This window comes from Pongo pygmaeus, chromosome 11 (genome assembly GCF_028885625.2).
Source record: "Pongo pygmaeus isolate AG05252 chromosome 11, NHGRI_mPonPyg2-v2.0_pri, whole genome shotgun sequence".
Classification (NCBI taxonomy): domain Eukaryota; kingdom Metazoa; phylum Chordata; class Mammalia; order Primates; family Hominidae; genus Pongo; species Pongo pygmaeus.
This window is the reverse complement of record NC_072384.2, coordinates 120,357,331-120,380,634: the sequence shown is the minus strand read 5'-3', so window position 1 is coordinate 120,380,634 and position 23,304 is coordinate 120,357,331. Positions and strand designations below refer to the sequence as shown.

The 23,304-nt window shown below is 42.7% G+C and overlaps 1 long non-coding RNA gene across 1 annotated transcript; it reads left to right on the top strand.

Moving 5' to 3' along the window:
• Positions 1–4,578: 4,578 nt before the first annotated feature.
• LOC129031758 (uncharacterized) lies at positions 4,579–22,623 on the top strand. Its single transcript, XR_008501112.1, has 6 exons — positions 4,579–4,991; positions 5,127–5,275; positions 5,367–5,424; positions 8,704–8,738; positions 16,443–16,501; positions 22,369–22,623. It is a non-coding gene; the product is annotated as an uncharacterized LOC129031758 (long non-coding RNA).
• Positions 22,624–23,304: the final 681 nt, after the last annotated feature.

Sequence of the window (23,304 nt, the reverse complement as noted above, 5' to 3'; positions counted from 1 at the left end):
TTGATTGATTTAACCTCAAGCATGAGGATTCAGCTTCAACAATCCATCAGGAATGGGGCCGCTTTAGAAAAGGCACTTACTTTCTTCTCAGACTCAACAAGTAATGCCAAATTAAAAATAATGGCAAAAGCCACAATTTTGCACCAACCTAAAAGCAACATGATGAAGTAGAATGTGGGCAACTAATTTTCAGAGAATACATCTCCACTTCTTAGCTGCAATCCAATAGCCCCAATGTATTGAAACAAGCTTACCTGAAACTTTTCCTTATACCCTACTGCCACCAAACCCTACACCAAATGCAGTCCAAACACCAATCCTTCACTCTCTGTCCCCAGCAGGGCTGGCCTGCCCAACATCCTGACCTTCCAACACTGCCCCCACCTCCACAGACATATGTTTACCCACAGTGACTTGACTCTGCATTTTGGTCCCTATCTCAGTCTTCATAATCAAATTCTATGTGAAGTTAACCTTTGAAGTTCAATGGCACAGCCCCATCATAACTACACAGAGAGATGAGCACACATGAAACAGTGCTGGCCACTGGGACAGCAATCCCATTCCATGCACTTGGGCCCCAGAGTGAGCATGAGATTGGAAAGGAAAGCCTGCACTGCCCTCACCAGGCCTTAATTTGATCAGGCCTCTGATGGTGTCAGCATCTCACCACACTGAATGTGCATCTAGTGTTTAAAGACCTGCATTTTTCATACGGTGTGGCCTTAAAGTCAAGGTATAGACCTCGCCTGGACAAGACCCATGCAGTGATAATAAGGGAAACTTCTATAAGAGATTTTCCCTTGATCTCTGAGTAGCATGGGACTCATAGGGATTGCTTCTTCCTTTTGCTTCCCCTGCCCTCATCTTCTCCTTCACCTGGGTCATGCCTTGTCCTCCCTCTCTGTGAATCTAAATCCTACCCAACCTTCAGTGTCCAACTCAATATGGTCTTCTCCAATAAACTTTCTTTCATTCTCCAAGTAATGACTCCAGACTCTTAACTCCCATTAAAACCTCTCCTTTGGCGTATAGTTAGAATATCTTATTTCATGGATATTTGAATATGTCTTTTATCTACTATTTAATCACAGACTGGAAGGCTTTTGAGAGCAAAGATCTTATCTTATAATCTTTCCCTTTCAAGGTTTTGGGAATTAAAGAGAAAATGTAATCCAATGGCCTCTGTGATGTCTGGCATATAGTATATTCTCAATAAATGTCAATTCTTTTCCCTTTTACACATCTTTGCATCCCCAAGAGCATTTTGCAAAGTCTCTTGAATCGTCTAGCTGCCTAATAAATGTTAAATACATGAATCAATGCACAGAAATGGTAATATTTCAACTGTTTTCCTAAGGTCAATGAATACAGTTCAGACATTTCCACTTTTCTCCCACAACTCCTGAATTTGTGGGCTCATAAAGATTATTTCTGTTCCACACCTCTGAAGCTGAAAGCAATATTATGATGCAGGAGGTAAGCAGTGGAAGGCTGACAGCGTCACCCAGCAGTGAGTCCAGAAGCAATCATCTATGGCCTCCAGAACTGGCTGGAAAAAATCAGGCAGCAGCCCAACCAACCTTTAAGCTATTTCACTGATTTAGTCTTTGTAAGGAAATAGTGTGCAATTAATCCTTATTTTTGCACTCATCTGATACTTTTTCATTAATTTCTAATATTTTCATGTTCTTATAACAGGTAGGTGCTGCATCGTGTATAGCACCACTTTTCTTAAGCAAATTTAAATCCTCAGAGGTGAAACCCAACCAGCATGCCAGTAAGTTCGAATAGAGTTGGCACCTTTTGATGCTGTCAGTTATTAGGAGCTGAACAAATTCTAGATGTTCCTGAGATGAAGTGGCAGATACAAGAAGACTCCTTCTTCATCCCTACTCCTAACACCATGGGATCTATTTATGCATTCCTCTTGAAAGGGAGAACAAAGAGTCCAGAAACTCCACAGCCTGGCCGGTCACTCCAGAGTCTCTCAGCTAAACCTTTGGATGGAGCAGGCCTTGCCCTCAGCATTGGGTTACCTTTGTTTATGTTCACAGAAAGAAAAGCCAGCCCAGAGCCTGAGACCCCCCTGGCAGCGGCCTGATTTCACACACATTTTCCCCAGATTCCTATTGGCTTGGCTGGAAACCACATATTAAAACCCACCAATCTTTCCACTTGAGCCTGATGAAAGCTTCACCAGAAACAGCTGCACTTCACATGTGGTTTAAGTTAATATCTTATCCCGATGGTTTAACTCTAACTGGCTGGGCTGCTTTTTTAATATTCACAATCCTCTTTTGTTTCACATTAAGAATATGTCTTTCATTACTCGCCAGAGCTGGGGGACACAATGAAGCTGGTAGCACTTCATTTTTGAAATGTCTGGAATAATTGTTTGTATTGTGTGTTACTCAAGGACCACTCCAGGTTGGCTATCTGAGATGCATATGAAAGTGTTAAAAACCCTAACGTGAACGTTGCTAGACCTATGTGGAATGTTTTCCTATTTAAAAAGTTCTAATGGCTCAGATTTAGTTTTTAAATCCCAGAGCTCGCTGAGTCAAGCAACATGATAAGTTCATTGCTTTGTTTCTTCCAACGGCTCTCTAAACCACCCCATCCCTTCAGCATGTAGGAAAGTTTAATCAATATGTGGCTAATTTCACACACAGGCATGCCACACACATATGCACACTCTTGCTTTGTATCTGTACTGGACATGATCAACTTTCAAGTTCATAGAAATCATGCAACTCTGGTTTCCCTGGCAAAATGCACATCAGGTTCTAGAGGTTTTGCCCTAGCGGCTCCTCCTCTCAGGATGTGATGTCACCTAGGGGCAGCTTCACTGTGTGACATCATTCGTTATGCAATGGTCAGTTTGAGATGCTGGGAATATTCTGCAGATTTCCACTTGTCTAGCACTTGTATAAGAAAGGTCAAGATTGGAAAGATTTCAACAAGCCCCTTTTGTATTCATTAGTCATTAAGATATGGGTAGACTTTTTGATGACTCTTGAATTTTTTTCCCTTATTTTATTTCTGTGTTTCATCCATGATTTGGAAGGAGGAGGAGGAGGACAAGGACGAGGAAGACAAGGAGGATGAGGAGGAAGAAGAGGGGAATTATTGCTGACCATTAATGAGGATCTTTATATGTGTAGAGCACTGTTCTGCATGCAATCTAAGTTAAGCCTCACAACAAACCTATCAGTGAAGTATTATCATCATCCCTGTTTTATAGGAGAAGCTGAAGCACAGAAAAATTAAATAACAAGATAACATGGATAATAAGTTATTATAGCAGAGACCGCTAGTTAACCCCAATATCATTTTCCCATTCTTCTCAAGTCATAGAACTACAGAAATCAGAATCGTATTGATTACTTTTGGCTGGGCATATAGCCACCCAAATAAAGATTATGAAGTAGGAACAATTCTAAATGGTCCCCAAGATTCCTACCCCCTGGTGTATATAGCCTTTAAACCCCTTCTTCCTGAGTACAAGTAGGACTGGTAATAGGATGAAATGATTGCTCCTTTAGATTAGGCTGTATTATTTGATAGCAGTAAAGGGATTTTACAGATGGAGCTAAGGTACCACATCAGTTGTCTCTGAGTCAGTCAAAAGGGAGATGACTGGGTGGGCCTGGCCTAATCAGGTGAGCCCTAAAAAGAAACTGGGCCTTTGCTAAAGAGAAAGGGTCAGAGGAATGCTCTTGCTGGTCTTGAAGGTGCAATGCCTTATTGTGGAAAGGGCCACATGGCAAAGACTAGCAGCCAGCCTCTAGGAGCTGGGAACAGACTCACTGACAGCCAGCAAGAAAGTGGGACCTCAGTCCTGCAATCGCAAGGAACTAAATCCTGCCCATAACCAGTAACTTTGGACAAGCATCCTGAGTCTCAGATGGGATTGCAGTTCTGGATGACACTTTGATTGCAGCCTGATGAGACCCTGAGCAAACGATGAGCACTCCTGATCCCCAGAAACTGAGAGATAATAAAGTTGTGTTGTTTAAGCAACTGAGTCTGTGCTCATTTGTTATACAGCAATACAAAACTAATGCAGGTTACACTTCCCAAATGCCTTTGCAGTTGGTGTTGCCATGTGACTAAGTTCTGGCCAATAGGTTTTAGCTGCAGTGATGTGAGTAGCTTCCCTTCTGTACCTTCCCTTCCCCTCTCCCCTCTTCTTCTGGCAGGATTATGGATGTTGTGGAAAGCCACCTAAAGCATAGGGGTGAGAGAAACACCCTGAAGATGGTGAAGCAACAAGATAAGAAGAGCCTGGATCCCTCAAATTTTAGGATTGCCGTATCAGTCCTGAACTGCTTACACCCACACTGTTAAGTGATCATGCAATAAACACCCATCTTGCTTGGTAAAGGCATTCTTACCTGGTGTCTGTGCTACAGGGGTTCAACCTACCCCGACCTAACTGGAAGAGCTCAAAATGGACCCCGGTAGTGTGATCCCAGAGCCCATTTGCTTAGCTCCTTCACCACCCTGCCTCCCAGGCACCATATTACATCACAGTAGAATTGGAATCTCACACTGTTAGAGCTTGATGAGATTGTACTGGTCAAGTCATCAAATCAGTCAAGCGGACAAGAAAGAGGGACTCAGATCACTTGGAATTATGACAATGTATTGCAGGGATACCTTTGAAAATGGGGTGTCACAAGAAGCTGAACTTTGCATCCCAGTTCTGAAACATACAGCAACCTCAGGGAGACAGATGCATCACTAGGCATTTTGGGGTGGTAGCAAGTTCAGTGACCTGCCAGATTTCTTAGCATTAACTTGAAAGAGAAGACACTTATTTTATTTGATTTGATTTCTACTAGTCAAATGGGCACCTGGATTAAGCAGACTCTCCCCCAGGCACCCTAGAGGCCTCTGACATCCCTTATGTCCAGCCCAGACACGGCCTTTCTGTGGCCTCAGCATATCTGCCCAGTCCAATCGGCTATAGCCAGAAGAAAAAGGTTGGTATCCCTCTACCCATGAGCCATGCCTTACATGACATGCACGTGAATAATGATCTGAGCTGTGTTATCTGGTAGAGGTGATGTTCACGGCTCTGCCCCGTGTTCTGGGACATGACTGGACTCTCATTTTAGGGAGGAAGATCCAAGAGAGGGAAGGAGACTTTCCCAGGAAGCAGCAGCCTGCTACTTTCCTGCTAACCAGGGCAGACGCTGGTCTGCATCCCCCTATCCAGGTGGCCCCTGCAGTCACGGCTTTTCTGCTTCTAGAAGCCATCCCTGAGGTCAGCTGAATTTAGACCTATGGTATCTCTAGTACAACACTTTGTCATCTGTTTGTGATAATAGTTTTCCAATTCTTGTCACTTCCTCCAGAACATCATGGCAGAACTCGAAACACATTGCATCATACAAAATGAAGTGGAGAATTAAGGTAATTATCCAGTTATTAAAACCCATTTCTTATTTGAATAGCTAAATAACTCTTCAAGTCTCCATTTTACATGAGTTCCTCTGATGTGAATTTGACCCTGGCCTATTTGTTTTTCAGTAAAGTCCAAAATCCAAAATAGCCCAACAGAAAGACCCCCTCCCAGTATTCCACAGCATCAGTAATAAAGCTCCTTATCAGATCTAACTTAAATCTTTCTTGAAACGACTTAAGTCCTTCTGTACCATCCTCTGCAAGTGCAGAACAGCCAGAGTGCAGGTTGCAGGATGTGGGGGGATTATTACAGTGAAATCGGCACACAGATCTCAAGATGAAAGTTTGCTGTTTCTCCAGACCGTCTAGGTGACTGCCTTTTGAAATCGCACATGGCTTATACTGCCATTCGTGTAGTTTAAGAAAAAAATTAAATAAAAGTGTAAAAGGAAACCAGCAGTGTTTTAAGAGATTTCATTTCTACTTGATGCTTGTACTCATTTGCAGGGAGGCAGGAGGAGCATTTGTATTATATAGGGTCTCTGGAAACACTTAAAGTTCAGAAAGACCCACGACCCCAGTCCAAGCTTCTAGACAGAAGAGAGAGGGTGCAAAGGCAAAACCCTCCCCTTACTTTATTCCACATCACATTGGGGTAAGTGGTTTGCCCCTCGATGTCCAGCCTTTACCATTCTGTGCCTCAGAGGCTGACACACCCCCACAGCATCCAGATTCCCCTGCCCTCTGGCTTCTGACTGAGATCGACCGAGGGGCAGTGTGATCACTAATTTTAACGTGTCAGCTTGGTTGGACATGGTACACAAATACACGGTCGAACATTATTCTAGATGTTTCTATGAAGGTGTTTTGTGGATGAGAATAACATTTAAATCAGTGGACTTGAAGCAGAATACCCTACATAAAGTGGGTGAGCTTTATCCAATCTGTGAAAGGCCTTCATAGAACAAAGACTGACCTCCCCCTGAGCGAGAAGGAATTCTGCCAGCAGACAGCCTTTGAACTCCCTGAGTCTCCAGCCTCACGGCCTACCCCATCAGTCTTCGGACTCACCATGCCTCCACAATCGTATGAGCCAGCTCCTTAAATAAACGAATGAATCTCTCTCTTTTTCTCTCTCTGTCCCTCTGTCTTTCACACACACACACACACACACACACACACACACCAGTGGTTCTGCTTCTCTGGAGAACCCTGACTAGTACAGGCAGCAACGCTAGGAAATCAGACCAGATGGAGGAAGGGAAGCAAGTATTTATCCCCTAGCTCCTCCCCTGTGGGGTCTGCACACAGCCCCAGCCATCTCAGGGTAGGGGAGCCATGCCCCCCTCTCACACCCTCAGGCCTGCAGGTGCAGGTGATACCTGCACTCTCTTTTCTTAAATCCAAGGACTGCACTAACCTTGAAGAGTTTCCCCACACCATGCTCACCCCTTTACAAATGATCCTCTAATTAACTTCTCAATTTATCCTACTATGAGCCTGTTGAAACCTTGACTAACACCAATGTCACCAGAACGTAAGGGTCGTGGCAAACTTGATGTGGCATTCAGGGCCTTCCTTGTCTGACCTCAACCTCCCCTTCCAGGGTCTTTTTCTGCCATGTTCATTCGCTCCAAAGACACACAAAAACACACAGTAACATACTCAGTATTGTCACCAGACTGCGGCTCTCCCCCACATAGCACCCCCACTCCAACACCTCTGTCACTCTCTCTGGATGTCAGCACCCCACAGTGTCCTATGCGCATTATCAAACAACCACACACTAGTAACTTAAAAATGAATAAGAGGGCTGGGCGGGGTGGCTCACACCTGTAATCCCAGCACTTTGGGAAGCCAAGGCAGGTGGATCACCTGAAGTCAGAAGTTCGAGACCAGACTGACCAACATGGTGAAACCCTGTCTCTACTAAAAATACAAAAATTAGCCAGGCATGGCGGTGGGCGCCTGTAATCCCAGCTACTCAGGAGGCTGAGGCAGGATAATTGCTTTAACCCAGGAGGCAGGGGTTGCAGTAAGCTGAGATTGCACCACTGCACTCCAGCCTGGGCAACAGAGTGAGACTCTGTCTCAAAAAAAAAAAAAAGAAAGAAAGAAAATGAGTAAGAGCTGGGAACCACGGCCCGTTGTGGCTCTTTGCTATTTCATCATATCCCCCAACTTTGATTCTGTAATCGTGTATCCTCCATCTCGTCAACCAGTCAGTGGGGTTGGTTGGTTTGTTTGTTGTCTTGTTCAACCCAAGTCCCCTTTGTCCCCTGTAGTCATATTTGTAGCCAAGTTGTTAGGGTATTTAGCAAGGCATGGGAATCTGCTGGAGTAAGCGATTGCTTCATTTTGTTTTCACACCACATGCTCAACAATGTCTGAGCAGGTATGACAGTTTTTGTTTTGTTTTTTTGTGTGTTTAAATTGCTTAAGACGCTCCAAAGGCTTTGTTTTAAAAATAAATAATAAATATCACAGGGAAAAATGAAGAACTGTATAGGTTTTAGTAAAAATCATGCTTATGTCTTCTTTTCTTCTGGATTTTCCTAGATTGTGTTAAAAATAGGAACACACGTTTTTCAGCCTGACACTGTGTCTACCACAGAAATAATGAAAAGCAATGAAAAATGGAAATGAGCAACATGACAAAACCAGTCCCCCTGAGGTTTCAGCTAAAAGAGAAAAAAGGAACAAATAGAACCAAGGCTGTAGCAGCACCTACAATTAGCATAAGCTGCATCAATGAGGTGTCAGGGTTTCAGAATTAATAAGCCCCAGGTCAGCCACCCAGGTGATGGCCACGTAGACCAACTAAACAGGAAAGTCCCACAGAAGGGAGGCTTGTGGTCAGACAATAGATTCTGAGATTCTAAGCAATGAGACAACTGAAAGTTAGGTTGCACGTAAACATATTCAAATACAAGCATATCGTGTTTTTTGCATGTTACTTTATTGCACTTCCCATATATTGCATTTTTTACAAACTGAAGGTTTTGGGCAATCCTGCTTTGAGCAAGTTGCTCGGCACCATTTTTTCCAACAACATGCACTCACTTCCTGTCTCTGTGTCACATTTTGGTAAATCTCACAATATTTCAAATGATTTGTTATTATTATAACTGTTATGGTGATCTGCAATCAGTGATCTCTGATGTTTCTATTGTAATTTTTTGGGGGGTGCCATGAACTGTGCTCATACAAGATGGAGAGCTTAATAAATGTGTACGTTCTGACTGCTCCACTGACTGGCCATTCCCCTGTCTCTCCCATTCTCCTCAGGCCTCCCTAACCCCTGAGACACAACAATACTGAAGGTAGGATAATTAATTACCCTATAATGACCTCTAAGTATTCAAGTGAAAGGAAGTATCTCACATCTCTCCCTTTAAATCAAAAGCTAGAAATGATTATGATTAGTGAGCAGGGCATGTCGAAAGCTGAGATAGGCCTTTCGCACCAAACAGTCAAGTCATGAATGCAAAGGAAAAGTTCTTGAGGAAAATTAAAAGTGGTATTCCAGTGAACACATGAATGATAAGAAAGCCAACAGCTTTATTGCTGATACAGAGAAAGTTTTAGTGATCTGGATAGAAGATCAAACCAGCCACAACATTCCTTTAAATCAAAGGAAGCAATCCTCCCAAGCAAGGCCCTAAATCTCTTCAATTCAGTGAAGGCTGAAAGAGGTAAGGAACCTACAGAAGAAAAGTTAGAAGGTAGCAGAGGTTCATGAGGTTAAAGGAAAGAAGCCATTTCCTTAACATAAAGGTGCAAGGTGAAGCAGCAAGTGCTGATGGAGAAGCTGCAGCAAGTTATCCAGGGGATCTAGCTCAGATCACAGATGAAGGTGGCTACACTAAACAAAAGATTTTCAAGGAAGATGGAACAGCCTTCTATTGGAAGAAGATCTTATTAGGACTTTCATACCTCGAGAGAAGAAGTCAATGCCCGGCCTCAAAGCATCAAATGACAGGCTACTGTTTTGTTAGGGGCTAATGCAGCTGGTGACCTTAAGTTGAAGCCAATGCTCATTTACCATTCTTAGGAACCTTAAGAATTATACTAAATCTACTCTATCTGTGCTCTATAAATGGAACGACACATTCCATTTGTATGCTGGGTGACATCTGTTGACAGCATGGTTTACTAAATATTTTAAGCCCACTGTTGAGACCTGTTCAGAAGAAAACGTTCCTTTTAAGATGTTATTGTTCATTGACAATATACCTGGTCATCCAACATCTCTGCTGGAGATGTTCAAGGAGATTAATCTTGTTTCCATGCCTTCTAACATCACATCCATTCTGGAGGCCCTGAAGCAAGGAGTAATTTCTACTTCAAGTCTAATGATTTAATAAATAAATTATGTAAGGCTATACCTGCCAGAGATAGTGATTCCTCAGGTGGATCTGGACAAAGTAAATTGAAAATTGCAAAGGATTCACCATTGCAGATGCCATTAAGGACAGTTGTGATTCATGGAAAGAAGTCAAATATCAATATGAACAGGAGTTTGAGAGAAATTTATTCCAACCTTCATGAATGATGTTGAGGGATTCAAGACTTCAGTGGAGGAAGTCACTGCGATGTGATAGAAATACCAAGAGAACCAGAATTAGAAGTGGGGCCTGAAGATGTTGCTGCAATCTCATGGTAAAACTTGAATGGATGAAGAGTAGCTTCTTATGGATGAGCAAAGAAAGTGGCTTCTTGAGATGGAATCTACTCCTGGTGAAGATGCTGTGAATATTGTGGAAATGAATAAAAAGAATTTAGAATATTATATAACCTTCATTGATAAAGCAATGGCAGGATTTGGGAGAAATGACTCCTATTTTGAAAGAAATTTTGAAAATTAGGGGGGAGGAGCCAAGATGGCTGAATAGGAAGAGCTCCGGTCTACAGCTCCCAGCATGAGCGACGCAGAAGACGGGTGATTTCTGCATTTCCATCGGAGGTACCGTGTTCATCTCACCAGGGAGTGCCAGACAGTGGGCGCAGGTCAGTGGGTGAGCGCACCATGTGCCAGCCAAAGCAGGGGCGAGGCATTGCCTCACTCGGGAAGCGCAAGGGGTCAGGGAGTTCCCTTTCCAGGGGTGACAGACGGCACCTGGAAAATCGGGCCACTCCCACCCGAGTACTGTGCTTTTCCGACGGGCTTAGGAAACAGTGCACCAGGAGATTATAGCCCGCACCTGGCTCAGAGGGTCCTACGCCCACGGAGTCTCACTGATTGCTAGCACAGCAGTCTGAAATCAAACAGCAAGGCAGCAGCGAGGCTGGGGGAGGGGCGCCCGCCATTGCCCAGGCTCACTTAGGTAAACAAAGCAGCCAGGAAACTTGAACTGGGTGGAGCCCACCACAGCTCAAGGAGGCCTGCCTGCATCTGTAGGCTCCACCTCTGGGGGCAGGGCACAGACAAACAAAAAGACAGCAGTAACCTCTGCAGACTTAAATGTCCCTGTCTGACAGCTTTGAGGAAAGCAGTGGTTCTCCCAGCATGCAGCTGGAGATCTGAGAACGGGCAGACTGCCTCCTCAAGTGGGTCCCTGACCCCTGACCCCCGAGCAGCCTAACTGGGAGGCACCCCCCAGCAGGGGCAGACTAACACCCCACACGGCCGGCCGGGTACTCCAACAGACCTGCAGCTGAGGGTCCTGTCTGTTAGAAGGAAAACTAACAGAAAGGACATCCACACCAAAAACCCATCTGTACATCACCATCATCAAAGACCAAAAGTAGATAAAACCACAAAGATGGGGGAAAAACAGAGCAGAAAAACTGGAAACTCTAAAAAGCAGAGTGCCTCTCCTCCTCCAAAGGAATGCAGTTCCTCACCAGCAACGGAACAAAGCTGGACAGAGAACGACTTCGAGCTGAGAGAAGAAGGCTTCAGACGATCAAATTACTCCGAGCTATGGGAGGATATTCAAACCAAAGGCAAAGAAGTTGAAAACCTTGAAAAAAATTTAGAGGAATGTATAACTAGAATAACCAATACAGAGAAGTGCTTAAAGGAGCTGATGGAGCTGAAAACCAAGGCTCGAGAACTACGTGAAGAGTGCAGAAGCCTCAGGAGCTGATGCGATCAAATGGAAGAAAGGGTATCAGCCATGGAAGATGAAATGAATGAAATGAAGCGAGAAGGGAATTTTAGAGAAAAAAGAATAAAAAGAAACGAGCAAAGCCTCCAAGAAATGTGGGACTATGTGAAAAGACCAAATCTACGTCTGATAGGTGTACCTGAAAGTGACAGGGAGAATGGAACCAAGTTGGAAAACACTCTGCAGCATATTATCCAGGAGAACCTCCCCAATCTAGCAAGGCAGGCCAACATTCAGATTCAGGAAATACAGAGAACGCCACAAAGATATACCTTGAGAAGAGCAACTCCAAGACACATAATTGTCAGATTCACCAAAGTTGAAATGAAGGAAAAAATGTTAAGGGCAGCCAGAGAGAAAGGTCGGGTTACCCTCAAAGGGAAGCCCATCAGACTAACAGCGGATCTCTCGGCAGAAACTCTACAAGCCAGAAGAGAGTGGGGGCCAATATTCAACATTCTTAAAGAAAAGAATTTTCAACCCAGAATTTCATATCCTGCCAAACTAAGCTTCATAAGTGAAGGAGAAATAAAATACTTTACAGACAAGCAAATGCTGAGAGATTTTGTCACCACCAGGCCTGCCCTAAAAGAGCTCCTGAAGGAAGCGCTAAACATGGAAAGGCACAACCGGTACCAGCCACTGCAAAATCATGCCAAAATGTAAAGACCATCGAGACTAGGAAGAGACTGCATCCACTAACGAGCAAAATAACCAGCTAACATCATAATGACAGGATCAAATTCACACATAACAATATTAACTTTAAATGTAAATGGGCTAAATGCTCCAATTAAAAGACACAGACTGGCAAATTGGATAAAGACTCAAGACCCATCAGTGTGCTGTATTCAGGAAACCCATCTCACGTGCAGAGACACACATAGGCTCAAAATAAAAGGATGGAGGAAGATCTACCAAGCAAATGGAAAACAAAAAAAGGCAGGGGTTGCAATCCTAGTCTCTGATAACACAGACTTTAAACCAACAAAGATCAGAAGAGACAAAGAAGGCCATTACATAATGGTAAAGGGATTAATTCAACAAGAAGAGCTAACTATCCTAAATATATATGCACCCAATACAGGAGCACCCAGTTTCATAAAGCAAGTCCTGAGTGACCTACAAAGAGACTTAGACTCCCACACATTAATAATGGGAGACTTTAACACCCCACTGTCAACATTAGACAGATCAACAAGACAGAAAGTCAACAAGGATACCCAGGAATTGAACTCAGTTCTGCACCAAGTGGACCTAATAGACATCTACAGAACTCTCCACCCCAAATCAACAGAATATACATTTTTTTCAGCACCACATCACACCTATTCCAAAATTGACCACATACTTGGAAGTAAAGCCCTCCTCAGTAAATGTAAAAGAACAGAAATTATAACAAACTATCTCTCAGATCACAGTGCAATCAAGCTAGAGCTCAGGATTAAGAATCTCACTCAAAACCGCTCAGCTACATGGAAACTGAACAACCTGCTCCTGAATGACTACTGGGTACATAATGAAATGAAGGCAGAAATAAAGATGTTCTTTGAAACCAACGAGAACCAAGACACAACATACCAGAATCTCTGGGATGCATTCAAAGCAGTGTGTAGAGGGAAATTTATAGCACTAAATGCCCATAAGAGAAAGCAGGAAAGATCCAAAATTGACACCCTAACATCACAATTAAAAGAACTAGAAAAGCAAAAGCAAACACATTCAAAAGCTAGCAGAAGGCAAGAAATAACTAACATCAGAGCAGAACTGAAGGAAATAGAGACACAAAAAACCCTTCAAAAAATTAATGAATGCAGGAGCTGGTTTTTTGAAAGGATCAACAAAATTGATAGACTGCTAGCAAGATTAATAAAGAAAAAAAGAGAGAAGAACCAAATAGATGCAATAAAAAATGATAAAGGGGTTATCACCACCAATCCCACAGAAATACAAACTACCATCAGAGAATACTACAAACACCTCTATGCAAATAAACTAGAAAATCTAGAAGAAATGGATAAATTCCTCAACACATACACCCTCCCAAGACTAAACCAGGAAGAAGTTGAATCTCTGAATATACCAATAACAGGAGCTGAAATTGTGGCAATAATCACTAGCTTACCAACCAAAAAAAGTCCAGGACCAGATGGGTTCACAGCCGAATTCTACCAGCGGTACAAAGAGGAGCTGGTACCATTCCTTCTGAAACTATTCCAATCAATAGAAAAAGAGGGAATCCTCCCTAACTCATTTTATGAGGCCAGCATCATCCTGATACCAAAGCCGGGCAGAGACACAACAAAAAAAGAGAATTTTAGACCAATATCCTTGATGAACATTGATGCAAAAATCCTCAATAAAATACTGGCAAACAGAATCCAGCAGCACATCAAAAAGCTTATCCACCATGATCAAGTGGGCTTCATCCCTGGGATGCAAAGCTGGTTCAATATACGCAAATCAATAAATGTAATCCAGCATATAAACAGAACCAAAGACAAAAACCACATGATTATCTCAATAGATGCAGAAAAGGCCTTTGACAAAATTCAACAAACCTTCATGCTAAAAACTCTCAATAAATTAGGTATTGATGGGACGTATCTCAAAATAATAAGAGCTATCTATGACAAACCCACAGCCAATATCATACTGAATGGGCAAAAACTGGAAGCATTCCCTTTGAAAACTGGCACAAGACAGGGATGCCCTCTCTCACTACTTCTATTCAACATAGTGTTGGAAGTTCTGGCCAGGGCAATTAGGCAGGAGAAGGAAATAAAGGGTATTCAATTAGGAAAAGAGGAAGTCAAATTGTCCCTGTTTGCAGACGACATGATTGCATATCTAGAAAACCCCATTGTCTCAGCCCAAAATCTCCTTAAGCTGATAAGCAATTTCAGCAAAGTCTCAGGATACAAAATCAATGTACAAAAATCACAAGCATTTTTATACACCAATAGCAGACAAACAGAGAGCCAAATCATGAGTGAACTCCCATTCACAATTGCTTCAAAGAGAATAAAATACCTAGGAATCCAACTTACAAGGGATGTGAAGGACCTCTTCAAGGAGAACTACAAACCACTGCTCAAGGAAATAAAAGAGGATACAAACAAATGGAAGAACATTCCATGCTCATGGGTAGGAAGAATCAATATCGTGAAAATGGCCATCCTTCCCAAGGTAATTTACAGATTCAGTGCCATCCCCATCAAGCTACCAATGACTTTCTTCACAGAATTGGAAAAAACTACTTTAAAGTTCATATGGAACCAAAAAAGAGCCCGCATCGCCAAGTCAATCCTAAGCCAAAAGAACAAAGCTGGAGGCATCACGCTACCCGACTTCAAACAATACTACAAGGCTACAGTAACCAAAACAGCATGGTACTGGTACCAAAACAGAGATATAGATCAATGGAACAGAACAGAGCCGTCAGAAATAACGCCACATATCTACAACTATCTGATCTTTGACAAACCTGACAAAAACAAGAAATGGGGAAAGGATTCCCTATTTAATAAATGGTGCTGGGAAAACTGGCTAGCCATATGGAGAAAGCTGAAACTGGATCCCTTCCTTACACCTTATACAAAAATTAATTCAAGATGGATTAAAGACTTAAATGTTAGACCTAAAACCATAAAAACCCTAGAAGAAAACCTAGGCATTACCATTCAGGACATAGGCATGGGCAAGGACTTCATGTCTAAAACACCAAAAGCAATGGCAACAAAAGCCAAAATTGACAAATGGGATCTAATTAAACTAAAGAGCTTCTGCACAGCAAAAGAAACTACCATCAGAGTGAACAGGCAACCTACAAAATGGGAGAAAATTTTCGCAACCTACTCATCTGACAAAGGGCTAATATCCAGAATCTACAATGAACTCCAACAAATTTACAAGAAAAAAACAAACAACCCCATCAAAAAGTGGGCGAAGGACATGAACAGACACTTCTCAAAAGAAGACATTTATGCAGCCAAAAAATACATGAAAAAATACTCACCATCACTGGCCATCAGAGAAATGCAAATCAAAACCACAATGAGATACCATCTCACACCAGTTAGAATGGCAATCATTAAAAAGTCAGGAAACAACAGGGGCTGGAGAGGATGTGGAGAAATAGGAACACTTTTACACTGTTGGTGGGACTGTAAACTAGTTCAACCCTTGTGGAAGTCAGTGTGTCGATTCCTCAGGGATCTAGAACTAGAAATACCATTTGACCCAGCCATCCCATTACTGGGTATATACCCAAAGGACTATAAATCATGCTGCTATAAAGACACATGCACACGTATGTTTATTGCGGCATTATTCACAATAGCAAAGACTTGGAACCAACCCAAATGTCCAACAATGATAGACTGGATTAAGAAAATGTGGCACATATACACCATGGAATACTATGCAGCCATAAAAAATGATGAGTTCATGTCCTTTGTAGGGACATGGACGAAATTGGAAATCATCATTCTCAGTAAACTATCACAAGAACAAAAAACCAAACACCACATATTCTCACTCATAGGTGGGAATTGAACAATGAGAACACATGGACACAGGAAGGGGAACATCACACTTCGGGGACTGTTGTGGGGTGGGGGGAGGGGGGAGGGATAGCATTGGGAGATATACCTAATGCTAGATGACGAGTTAGTGGGTGCAGCGCACCAGCATGGCACATGTATACATATGTAACTAACTTGCACATTGCGCACATGTACCATAAAACCTAAAGTATAATAATAATAATAATAATAAATAAATAAATAAATAAATAAATAAAAAGAAATTTTACTCCAAGTAAAATGCTATCAAACAGCATTACATGCTACAAAGAAATTTTTTGTGAAAGGAAAAGTCAATTCATGTGGCAAACTTTACTATTGTTTTAAGAAATTACCTGAGCCTTCAGCAACCACCATCCTGATCAATCAGCAGCCATCAACATCAAGGTAAGAGCTTCCACAAAAGTAAAAAGATTACAACTCACTGAAGGCTCAGATGATCATTAGCATTTTTTAGCATCAGAGTATTTTTAAATTGAGGTACATACATTGTTTTTCTAGGCATAATGCTATCACACACTGAATAGACTACAGTGTAGTATAAACATTACCTTTATGTATGCACTGGGAAACCAAAAAATTGGGGTGGCTTTCTTCATTGTGATATTCATGATATTCCTGAGGTATGCTTGTAGCTAATACCAACCAGGTAATTGGGCTTTTGAAAGCTAGTGCACAGTCCTAGTCTGGACTAGTCCTAAGAAAATCAGTGAAATTTACTTCAGATGATAAAAGGAAAGTTAAGAATCCTTTCTTCAATGGCTCCCACTTAGGCAACTCTGTCTGATGTCCTCCCCTCCACCCCCCACTGCTGTGGTCTTTGAAGGATTCCCACAAAGCCCTGATCTCAGCAGAGGACTAATTCAAGATGCAATTGCTCTAATCACATAAGCGTAACTGCATATCCCTTATTGCAAAAAAAGGCTGACCCTGTGACATGGTGTTCTGGGTTCTTTAAAGATACATCTCAAACACTCATGCAAGTGTGTGCTGTGTTACACTGCATCTGGGCTAATTTTAATATGGAAAGAATACTGTGCATTTCTTTTTTTTTTTTTTTTGAGATGGAGTCTTGCTCTGTTGCCCAGGCTGGAGTACAGTGGCACAGTCTCGGCTCACTGCAAGCTCCACCTCCCGGGTTCATGCCATTCTCCTGCCTCAGCCTCCCAAGTAGCTGGGACTACAGGGGCCTGCCACCACACCCAGCTAATTTTTTGTATTTTTAGTAGAGACGGGGTTTCACCGTGTTAGCCAGGATGGTCTCAATCTCCTGACCTCGTGATCCGCCCGCCTCAGCCTCCCAAAGTGCTGGGATTACGGGCATGAGCCACCACGCCCAGCTGTGCATTTCTTACTAGGCAAATGGCAACCTCTGCTGGGGCAGGTGACTGTGTTACCTTTATCACATGGTCTTCTCCATCCCCATTTATACCACTGCATGTGGCAATTGGAGAGGCACAGATTTAAAATATCAGTTTTTGAAGGTAGTTGCATTTCAGTAGAAGACTCCTGAGGTTGGGAAAAACTGGAAGGGTCAAAGGAATGCACCTCTAATAGCAGAAAGATAGGCAGTGGGCTGGTGCTTTTGGAGAGAGTATTTCCCCTTTTTGCTCCTCTCTACCTCCCACAGTGATGTGGCCTCTGGGCCAATCCTGGTCCTGGAGTATCTTTCTGAAAATAAATCTATTTCCCTCTTTCAAGCTCAGGAGAGGTAAGCAATGAATTGCCAGTTGACATAGTTCGGGCATTTGTCCCCTCCAAATCTCATGTTGAAATCTGATACCTAACATTGGAGGTGGGGCCTGGTGGGAGATGTTTGAGTCATGGGGGTGCATCCCTCATGAACAGCTTGAAGCCATTCTTGCAGGATTGGGTGTGTTCTCACTGTTAGTTCCCACAAGTTCTGGTTGTTAAAGAGTCTGGCACCTCCATCCCCTCTCTTTCTTGCTTTCTTTCTTGCCATGTGATGCACTGGCTGCCGTTCCCCTTATGCCATGATTAGAAGTTCCCTGAGACCCTCATCAGAAGCAGATGTTAGTGTCATGCTTCTTGTACAGCCTGAAGAACCATGAGCCCAATAAACTGCTTTTCTTTACAAATCGCCCAGCCTCAGCTATTCCTTTATAGCAACACAAAATAGACTACTCTACCCTTCTTCATACAGGGGAAGCCAGGAGTGCCCCCAGACCGTCTTCCAACCAGCCCTGGGTTCCTCTGTGGCCTGGAATAAGACAGATGCTGGCAGACTGCCTCCAGATGCTCTCCTGATTGACACAAACATCAGCAACCATCTCCTCCATTTTGGTTCAAGGCTAACTGCCTCATGCCTCAACAAAACCAAAATGCACAATCAAGCAAAGGATTTGGGGCCTGGCCAGCAGGAGTCATTTCTTAGAAGCACAGGCCATCCCATGCAGCTCAGTGGTTGGCAGGGGAGCCCTAATGCCAATTTATCTGCCCACACCCTCATTGTAGCATCTTTGTCCTCAACCTGTAACCATCCATGCATGTTTCCATCAATCTGTCTCCCTGTTTGCTCCCTCTAGTGAGGGTAGTATAAAATAAAGTTTTTTTGAAAGACAGAAGTATTATGGATGAGCCCAGAATTTCTAGTTTAAACCTGAAGAAGACTGATACCATAAATAAACACCCTCCCCACCTATAAACAAGCACATAAGTCTCCTTTTAGGGTTGATTAATAGAAAATAGACTAAGAGAGATTTCTCACCCACTCTGTGTTCTCTAAACCATGGGCAAGAAAAGGCTCCCACCCAGTGCCTGGCAGTAGAAATTGAATATAATTTCATGGTCAGTGAATGCAAATAGGCACTTGTGAAGGGTGGCTTTATAAAAGTCTACTCCCAACCATGACAGTCTTCTCCCAGGACCCTCTCCAGCTCTGTCACAAGATTGTCTGTAGGGTCTCTCATGGTCAGCCTGTGACAACACCTGTGGATTAGGTCATTCTTACATTGCTATAAAGAGCTACCTGAGACTGCATAATTTATAAAGAAAAGAGGTTTAATTGGCTCATGGTTCTGCAAGCTGTACAGAAAGCATGGCTGGGAAGGCCACAGGAAACTTACAAACATGACAGAAAGCAAAGAGGAAGGAGGCATACCTTACTTGACCAGAGCAGGAGAAAGACAGTGAAAGGGGAAGTGCTACACACTTGCAAACAAAGAGATCTCGTGGCAACTTGCTGACTATCACATGACCAACAAAGCGGAAGTTCATCCCCATGATCCAATCACCTATCACCTGGCCCCTCCTCCAACACTGGGGATTACAATTCAACATGAAATTTGGGCAGGGACCCAAATCTAAACCATATCAACCTGCATCAGTCTCAACCAAGCTCTGGTTCAGGAGTGGAGTCCACCAAGACAACTGCTCCCTGGGCAATGCAGGCTGCGTCTTAATCCTTGTCAACCCTTCTACTACCACATGAGCCTCGGGTTTTAGGGTCAACTTTTTAAAAAGTTCCATTATCCCTTTGCTTCTGGCACTAGAGACCCATGTCTAGAATCTGCGAGGCCTGCCACATGGGCCTGAGATCAAAAACCTTAGTTCTTCCTCCGCTTAAGGGCACACACAGTCACTGGCTTAGTCTGGTTTGCGTTTACTTGTTTAGGTGTTTGACATTCAAAGTATTCATTTGTTAAATGCAAGCGTTGAAATCTACTACAGTTTTTGTCTTTAATTCCGTTTGTAACTTATTGAAACCCCTATAACTGGAAATAACTCTGACCTCTTCATCTTATAAAGACCCCATTTCCTTACTGAACATGTAAAGGGACCCACATCTGCCATGTTCATAGCTGCACGGTACCGGGCTGGTGGTAGGTGATTAGGAAACACCCTTTGATTCAACATCTCTCAGATGGCAACCAAGTCCCCATTATTTCTGGGCTCAAATACCAACTAGCAGGTTCTTTCTTCATTAATTCACTCCAACACACTCAATCGTAAATTATCTCTCTCCTTCTTAGTGAAAGACTAATTTCACTCACACACACCCCTCCCAGATCCTCATTCTCTGATCCACCACTGGCATCCAACGTTGCAAATGTTCCATGGCAAAATGGCAAATTGTCAGTCTTGCCTTATGATGAAAAACATAAGGAGCCAAATAGCACCATATAACCCACAAGGAAGCACCGAACTCTTTGCAGATAGAGGTTAAGTTCTAAGACTATCCTTTATATCTAAAAAGGGGGAGTTGCCTACAAATCCACAAATCCTTCTTTCCCGATTTACCAAGTGTGATGCTTGTCTCCAAAGACAGCCACCATCAATTCCTTCCCTCCTCCCATCAAAAAGTGAAGACTAGTTCTCTACTCCCTTCAATCTGTGCAGCTGTGAGGAATCAAATGGAGTGGTGGAGATACAGTACCAGCTCTGGGCACAGCCTTTAAAAGGATTGGCACTTTCTGCTTTCTCCTTCTTGGAGCCCTAAGCCACCATGTAAGACCAGGTTATGCTGATAGACAGAGGCCATGTGGGGACATTGCTAAAGTGCCATATGTGAATCAAGAAACCACCTTGAATGTCCTGGGCTCCATCCACTCCAGTCCTCCCATCTGAGGCCCCAAACATTCTGAAACACAGATGAGCTGTCTTCTCTGTGGCTCTTCCAAATTTCTTACCCATAGAAACATGAAAAATAATAAAATAGATGTAAGGCACTAGGTTTTAGGGATAGTTTGTTATACAGCAATAGATAGCCAGAACACCAATAAAGGATTCACATTAAGGAAATATTTCAATTTCTGGGCTAAGAATTGTATTTGTAGGCCAGGCGCAGTGGCTCACGCCTGTAATCCCAGCACTTTGGGAGGCTTAGGTAGGCAGATTACTTGAGGTCAGGAGTTCGAGACCAGCCTGGCCAACATGGTGAAACCCCGTCTCTATTAAAAACGCAAAAAAAAAATTAGCAAGGTATGGTGGTGGGTGCCTGTAATCCCAGATACTTGGGAGGCTGAGATGGGAGGATCGCTTGAACCCAGGAGGCAGAGGTTGCAGTGAGCCGAGATCATGCCACTGCACTCCAGTCTGGGTGATAGAGTGAGACCCTGTCTCAAAAACAAAAAACAAAAAAAACTCACAAAGAATTTCATTTCTATGCCGATATCAAAGACAAGGAAACACTGCCTTAAACATATCAAAGTTTTCTTTTATCTCACATAACATGAAGCTTGCCTCCCAGCATTACTTTGGCAGCCTAGAGCCCAGGTCTCCACAGTTCTCTTGTTTTTCCTCATGCATCCAGTTCCAGCCACCAGTATTCCAGGAATCAGGAAGGAAGAAGTAGCGCCTTTATCAGAAAAGCATAACTTTCCTAGAAATGCCCAGTATGGGTTTCTATTTATATCTCATTGGCCAGAATATTTTGCACAGCCACTCCACACAAAAGGGACAGAGAAATACAAGGCTTTAACTGGCAATGGCCACACTGAACAAAATTGGGGTTTGGTTAGAGGAAAGAATGATATTGGAGAGGCAACTAGCTGTCTCTGCCATATTCAATAAGGAAATAGATTACATTAGCCAAAGTTCAGAAACAGAGCTGGCTTCTGGGTCAATCCATTGATGTCATCAAAAACCCAGGAATTTCCCATTTCCCCACTCCGCTGTTTGCAGCATTTGCCTCAGCCTAAGGCCAGCTTTCCTCCATGTTATGGCTAGCTGCCAGTAGCAATTGGGCTACATGCCTCCTGTTCATATCCAGCAGGAAACTCTGGCTTCCCCTCCATCTCTCTTAAGAGCAAGGAAGTAAGGGGACACTTTTAAGCATAGACATTAAACTGTGCCTGATACATACTGAAGACCATTCCTTATTCCTCAGTCAACAGGGATCTCATTGCCAACAAAGGACTTTCATTCACAAGTTTTGGTTAGGATAAAAGTGAGGGGTCTGCAGTCAGTTGGCCTGGGTTTATATCCATCCTATCGCTTTTTGAGCTGTGTGATCTTGAGCAAGTTACTTAGGCTTTCTGAGTAAAAGACTACCTTCTTTGTGCGTAGACAGAGAAGAGCTTATAGTTTCTACTGGTTTAGGTTTCATGCAAGGAATAAATAAGACAATACACATAAAGTACTTAGCATGGTGCCTGGAAACCAGTGAACATTAAATAGATTTTGGTGATTACGATTATGCAGAATGTTTCCCACGAAGGCCCGTGTGAGTTTTGCCAAGAGAGAAATAAATGTAAATCAGTGATGCACAACTCTTCCTTCTCTTTCCTTTGCAGTTTAATGATATCAACTTCTGCATCCTGAAAGACTCAGATACTTTGTTTTTACAAGTCTTACTTCAGAAATGACCTGTTCCATCTCTCATGCTGCTACAGGTAAACTTGAAATTCAAATCGTTCATCTGACACTTGGACTTATCTGAAAATTTACTACCAAACAATCCATTGGAGGACCCCATAATTAATCCAGTTCCATCATTATCACATCTCTACTAAACATATCATTAAACAGCTGAAACAATGCTTTCAAGGATATTTTTTCACAATTCATTTCAACAAGAATTTAAGCACCTAATAACCAAATTAAATTATCTAGACAGGAACTCCACCAATTGTACCATAGTCAGCGCATATAATTACCCCAAAAACTAAATCAACAATATTTTTTCAGTTTGACTAAACAGTATTAAACAGACCATAAAACATAGGAAAGGAAACTAATTGCTAATAGTTATTATTAACAATAACAGTTGGTATCACCATAATGTACTGGCTCAGGCACCATGCTAAATGCTTACTAACATCGTAGAGACTTACTATTATGATTCCCATTTTACAGATGAGGAAACTGAGAATCTAAGAAGTTGAGATCAGAGTTCCCAAGTAGCAGAATCAGAATTAGAAAATCTAGGTCTGTTCTGACTCTAGAGCACAAGCCCTTAAACAGCAAACACACCAGTAGATGAGTGACCTCTTTAGAGAAACCTCTGGCAGGCGCTGAAATTTTATCTCCTGGTAGAAAGAACAGTAGGTGCAGAAACCAAAGGTTTTGGAATCAGACAAATGTGAATCTTGATTCACTGTGTCATGTAGTCTTAGTCTTGACCTTGGTCAAGATGTGCAAACTTTCTGAGGCTTGGTTTTCCCATCTCATAGGCAAGGCAGGGAGATAGCAATGCAAGCATGAGCCAGTGCCCAGGCTAGCGCCTGCCA